The sequence below is a fragment of the Triticum aestivum genome, chromosome 7B (assembly GCF_018294505.1).
Source record: "Triticum aestivum cultivar Chinese Spring chromosome 7B, IWGSC CS RefSeq v2.1, whole genome shotgun sequence".
NCBI classification, from domain to species: domain Eukaryota; kingdom Viridiplantae; phylum Streptophyta; class Magnoliopsida; order Poales; family Poaceae; genus Triticum; species Triticum aestivum.
Window position 1 is genome coordinate 156,857,452 of NC_057813.1, and position 6,703 is coordinate 156,864,154.

Here is a 6,703-nt window from a genome sequence, read left to right on the forward strand (position 1 = left end):
GGAAGCCCGTGGAGGCTGGAGGAGGTCGATGGTGGAGATGAACAGTATCCCGTGGAGTCCCGTTTTGCGGTACGCCACAACCCTCCTGATGAAAAGGACCCCCGTTTCGACCGTAGGAGGTCCGTTTCGTCCGTTTTGCGGTACACCACAATGCTCCCGATCAATAGGACCCCCGTTTCGATCGTAGGAGGTCTGTTTCCTCCATTTTGCGGTACGCCACTCCCCTCCCGATCAACAGGAACCCCGTTTCGACCGTAGGAGGTCCGTTTCGTCCGTTTTGTGGTACACCACACCCCTCCCGATCAACAGGACCCCTGTTTCGAACATAGGAGGTCTGTTTCCTCCGTTCTGCGGTACGCCAGGCCTCGTTTCCATCGCCTGTTCCGTGCAAGCTCTCCCGATGAACACGGTGACGCATTCCGTTCCGACCCAGCCGGTTGGCTCCTACGCGTTCCGTTGCCTCCCGATGAACACGATGCTTTCCGTTGCCTCCCCATGAACATGACGCATTCCGTTGCCTTCCCATGAACATGACGCATTCCGTTGCCTCCCCATGAACACGAAGACGATGCTATTTCTCCATTCCGACCCAGCCATGTACGTATGCGCGAGTAGGCGTTCGAGACCCTGCCCGTATGTATGTACGTGGCCGTATTTTCTTTCTTGCACCCTGGCCGCTGTACGTACGGGTACATACTACATGCGCGCCTCTACTACGACACGTGCGCGCCTCTACACCGACCAGTATGTGCGTACACGTTCGCGACCAGAATGACAACGCTACGTGCGCTTGGAGCAAGTGGGTCCCGACTGTGAGGCACTTCCTTGCGTGCGAAGATGTAGCTGGTCGGTCCCAGCAGTCAGGGGGGCGAATCGTTTTTTTTCCGAACACACTTCCTTGCATGCGAAGATGTAGCTGGTGGGTCCCAGCAGTCAGGGGGGCGAATCATTTTTTTTCCCGGACGCACTTCCTTGCGTGCGAAGGTGTAGCTGGTGGGTCCCAGCAGTCAGGGGGAAACGTTTTTTTGGCGAAATACGGTGGCCCGTCTGGTGGGTCCCAGCTGTCAGGTGGAGGAATAATTATTTTGTGCGTAATAAGGAGGCACTTCCTTGCGGCCGCCGTGGACCCAGCTGTCAGCCTCTCCACGCACAGTACTCTTTCGATGGAAGCCGTTCCTTGACCACATTGACCATGCCGCGCCTAGAGCACCACGGCGGTGGACAACGGCGAGGCCTAGGAAGGGGACGACATGGAGGCAGGGAAGACTTGGCAGTTGTTTCCCACGCGGAGGGGAGTACGACTGTACGAGGGTTTACTGGTTCGTTTGCCGTCGCCTGAGAATAATAGCAGGTGTGGGTGAGTAGAGGGATGGCTGGGCCAGCGATGGGAGTACGATGGGGTGGTGAGGCCTGTGCGGCAGCACAGCCTGCCGCGGGGAGGAGGGAGCAGGCAGTCCCGCCGGTGCTTGTTTCAGCGGTTGGAGGAGGCAGAGCAGAGATTGAAGAAGCACGACGGCCGTTGGATGGAACTCCAACAGTCACTGCTTGTGCGTCAACCTTTTTTTAGGAAAGCCTCAAATCTATGGAAAACAGCATACATCCCATCTCCCATTATTTCTAATAATTTACAGCCCATTTGCTAATTCTTAAGGTTTTTTTGGAGCCCATATTCTTTTTGTTAGCATTACAACCCATATTGTGGCCACGGTTAAAAAATTATACGAAATTTTGCATATTTTGGTGCGGTCCGAACTGTTTTTAATCCTGAAATTTCGACCACATTCAAACTGATTTTAAAAATAAATGTATATCAATATAAAATCCAACAAATTGTCCACGCATAAAAATTAATGTAATTTAAAATCTCATAATGAAAAAAGATATTTGAAACTAATTGCCGGTTTGATGTGTTTTAAAAATGTATAGCCCATTTCTCATTACTGATGGGCCATTTTCTCGGCTAGCCGAATGAAAGCTCTCCTCGTCTTGAAAGATTTGCAGCCCAACAGGCCTGACAAAGCGACTTACTTGGCAAATCACAAAAAAACTGGGCTGTGGCCGTGGACCCAGCTGTCAGCCTCTCCACGTAGAGTACTCCGATGGAAGTCGTTCCTTGACCATGTTGACCACGCCGCGTGGAGAGCACCACGGCGGTGGACGACGACGAGGCCTAGGAAGGGGACGGTGCGGAGCCGGGGCAGACGCGGCAGTGGAAGCCCACGCGGAGAGGAGTACGAGGGTTCACTGGTTCGGCTACGGTGTGAGGCTGTCATCGCCGTAGAATAACAGGGGGTGTGGGTGAGTAGAGGGATGGCCTTGCTAGCAGTGGGAGTAGTAGGGGGCGGTGAGGTCTCCGCGGTATCACAGCCGGCCACGAGAGGCAGGAGCATGCGGCACGACCGGCACTGCTTTGGGCGGCTGGAGAACGAAGACCAGAGGTTGAAGAAGCACTATGGCCGTTGGATGGACATCGTACGGTCACTGGAGTATTGACTAAGTTGACAAAGCCCTCCGTCCCATCAACTTAGTAGGCCCACAAGTCAGCCTGCCACTATACTGGGTCCCAGCTAGCAGGGGCAATATTCATTTTTTGCATAATAAGGAGGCACTTCCATGCGTGCGAAGATATAGCTGGTGGGTCCAAGCTGTCAGTGGCGGTAACGTTTTTTCATGAAATACAGAGGCCCTTTCGGTGGGTCCCAGATGTCAGGTGGAGGAATCATTATTTTGCGCGTAATAAGGAGGCATTTCCTTGCGTGCGGCCGTGCACCCAGCTGTCAGCCTCTCCACATACAGTCCACTTCAGATGCATGTCGGTCGTTAACCACGTTGACCAGGCCGCGCCGAGAGCACCAGGGCGATGGATGACGGCGAGGCCTAGGAAGGGAACGACATGGAGGTAGGGAAGACTCGGCAGTTGTTTCCCACGCAGAGGGGAGTACGACTGTACGAGGGTTTACTGGTTCGTCTGCCGTCGCCGGAGAATAACAACAGGTGTGGGTGAGTAGAGGGATGGCTAGGCCAGCGATGGGAGTACGGTGGGGCGGTGAGGCCTGCGCGGCAGCACAGCCGGCCACAGGGATGAGGGAGCACGCAGTCCCGCCGGTGCTTGTTTGAGTGGCTGGAGCAGGAAGAGCAGAGATTGAAGAAGCACGACGGCCGTTGGATGGACATCAAAGAATCACTGCTTGTGCGTCAACCTTTTTTTACGAAAGCCTCAAATCTGTGGAAAACCGCATACAGCCCATCTGCCATTATTTCTAATATTTTACAGCCCATTTGCTAATTCTTAAGGTTTTTAAGCCCATATTCTTTTTGTTAGCATTACAGCCCATATTGTGGCCACGGTTAAAAAATTATATGAAATTTTGCATATTTCGGTGCGGTCCGAACTGTTTTTAATCCCGAAATTTCGACTCACATTCCAACTGATTTTGAAAATAAATGTATATCAATATAAAATCCAACAAATTCTCCACACATAAAAATTAATGTAATTAAAAATCTCGAAATTAAAAAAGATATTTGAAACTAATTGCCAGTTTGATGTGTTTTAAAAATATACCGTCATTTCTCATTACTGATGGGCCATTTTCTCGGCCAACCGAATGAAAGCTCTCCTCGTCTTGAAAGATTTCCAGCCCAACAGGCCTGACAAAGCGACTTACTTGGCAAATCACAAAAAAACTGGATTGTGGCTGTGGACCCAGTTGTCAGCATCTCCACATACAGTACTCTTTGGATGGAAGTCGTTCCTTGACCACGTTGACTACACTGCACGGAGAGCACCACAGTGGTGGACGAGGGTGAGGCCTAGGAAGGGGACGACACGGAGCCGGGAAAGACACGATAGTGGAAGCCCGCGCGGAGAGGAGTACGAGGGTTCACTAGTTCGGCTGTAGTGTGAGGCTGCCGTCGCTGCAGGGCCTGGTCAGCAGTGGGAATAGTAGGGGGCGGTGAGGCCTCCGCGGCAGCACAGCCGGCCATGGGAGGCAGAAGCATGTGGCACGACCGGCGCTGCTTTGGGCGGCTGGAGCAAGAAGACCAGAGGTTGAAGAAGCACTACGGCCGTTGGATGGACATCGTACGGTCACTGGAGCTGGAATTGTTCATATTGGCTAAGTTGACAAAGCCCTTCGTCCCCATCAAATTAGTAGGCCCACAAGTTAGCCTCCCACCAAGGTGGGTCCCAGCTAGCCCGGGGGGGGGGGGGTATTCATTTTTTTATGCGTAATAAGGAGGCATTTCCGGTGAGTCCGAGCTCACAACGGCGGGAACATTTTTTTCACGAAATACGGTGGCCCATCAGGTCTGTCCCAGTAGTCAGGGGGCAAACATTTTTTCGCAAAATACGGTGGCCCGTCCAGTGGGTCCCTACTGTCAGTTGGAGGAATAATTATTTTCTACATAATAAGGAGGCACTTACTTGCTGCGGCCGTGGACCCAGCTGAGACTCTCCACGTACAGTATACTTCTGATGGAAGTCGATCCTTGACCATGTTGACCTCGCCGCGTTCCGTTGCATGCATGCGTCCATGGGCGTGGTGCGTCCCCACTGTCAGCCTCTCACGTACAGTCATCTTCCGATGACTCTTGGTTGTTGACCATGTTGACCACACCATGCCGAACGCACCCAGACTGGAACGAACCGGAGATGAGGAAGACGGGGCAGTGGAGTCGCAGATGGAGAGGAGTGGGAAACTTCACTGGTTCGGGTGCGCGGCAGCACAGCCGCGGTGCTGCCCACGGGAGATAGGAGCTAGAACAGAGGTTGAAGAAGGAGCACAGCTGTTGGATTAACATCCAACGGTCCAGCAGCTAGAATCATTTGTTGATTAAGTTGACAAAGTCGTGCGTACACGTCCGCTTAGTAGGCCCACAAGTCAGTCACCAAATCTGATGGGTCCTAGCTATCAATGGGATGAATAATTTTTTTCGCAAAACAAGGAGGCACTTCCTTCCGTGCGAAGATACAGCCAGTGGGGCCCAGCTGTCAGGTGGAGGAAACATTTTTTTCAGCTTAATAAGGAGGAACTTTCCTTGCGTGCGACCATGGACCTCGTGGGTCCCAACCGTCAGGCTCTCCACGTATAGTCCTCTTCCGATGACTCTCGTTTGTTGACCACGCCGCACCGAACGCAGTGAGGTGGTGGACGACGGCGAGGCCCCGGACGGGAACGACTTGGAGATGGGAAAACGCGGCAGTGGAGTCGCAGATTGAGAGGAGGAGAAGGGTTATAACTGGTTCTATTGCGGCGTGGGGCTGTAGTCTATGGAGAATAACAGGATTATTAAATAGGTCCTTAAAATCTATGCAAGCTTTTGTACGCAATCACCAGGATTTTCCTTGCCTGTGAGTCAAAAACAACCAGGATTTTCCTTGCCAACTTCTGTTAAACATTTACTTTATAAGTTAATAACACGTGGGATGTTTTTATCATGTATATATAAGTCTCTATAAAATACACGATAATAGTAATAATATAAATATATATAATGTGGTTAGAAGGGAAAACATAAATTGGACACAGCATTACTTTTATAAGAGACCTGTGTTTTATACCCCACAGTAGGCATACTAACAAGTTCACACACGAATACAACAGAAAAGGTAAACATTCATATCAAACTCAGGTTCACAGGACACGTTCATATTCATAGCCAACATTCACTATCAACAACTCAAAAGATTCATATATACACAAGCTCAGCATATCTATGCATCCAAATGATTGATAGATCACACGACAATATTCATACATAATTCACAAAAAGATTCGGATATACAAATGTTCAGTATGTTTATGCATCCAAATGATTGAGATCACAGCCAATATGATCCATGGACGAACTTTAATTACCTAGGGTACAGACTGGTAAATGGTGTTCAATGGGAGGTACTTCTTGCTAAAATTAGTTCTTGTACGAGTAAACTTTCGAGTACATAAGAGGCAGCACAGACAATCTGAACTTTGCTTGTAGGTTTATCCTCAAATAGTGGCCTCGTGTCAAGGGAGGTTTGAGCAACTTGGCCACTACTTTCATCCAACTAGTTTACTGGCTCATCTTGGTCCTGTATCTCACCAAAATTCTACATTGCAGACAAGAAAGGAGGCGGTTGAGAAAATGAACCACCCAAATTTTTTGTGCAGTTCAACTGAAATGGAGCATCCTTGGCGTGCAGACTAATTAAGTGCTAGATGAATATATGCGTCAACCAACTTGTCTGGAATCTTTAGACTCCTTTCCATATAGTTCGCTACCATATGTGCCGATAACCAAAAGGCACAAGTTCGGACCAAAGACTGGACTGCGTTTTTTTGGGCTATGCACCAAGCAATATTTTGGGCGTTCACTCTCCTAATACTTGGAGTTTGACAATTGGTTGATGTCGGTTGATACTCGAATGAATATAGGCACTTATTGTCAACATCGATTCTTGTCTGAGTGAACTTTGGAGTACATAGCAGCAGCATAAGTACATGTCCATCTGATCATTTTGTGCAGTTCTACTGAAATAACCCGATGTAATGATTTGCCTGCGAGTTCAGGCTCCAAATTACTCCTTTATGAAATCGGCAAACAGTAGCACAATACCAAATTACCAATACATATGACAGGCACAATAATCAGGATAAAGACCAGTACCAACTTGTGTGAGGTAGCATATCAATTACTATTTCCTTTGACTGGAAGCCGAGAT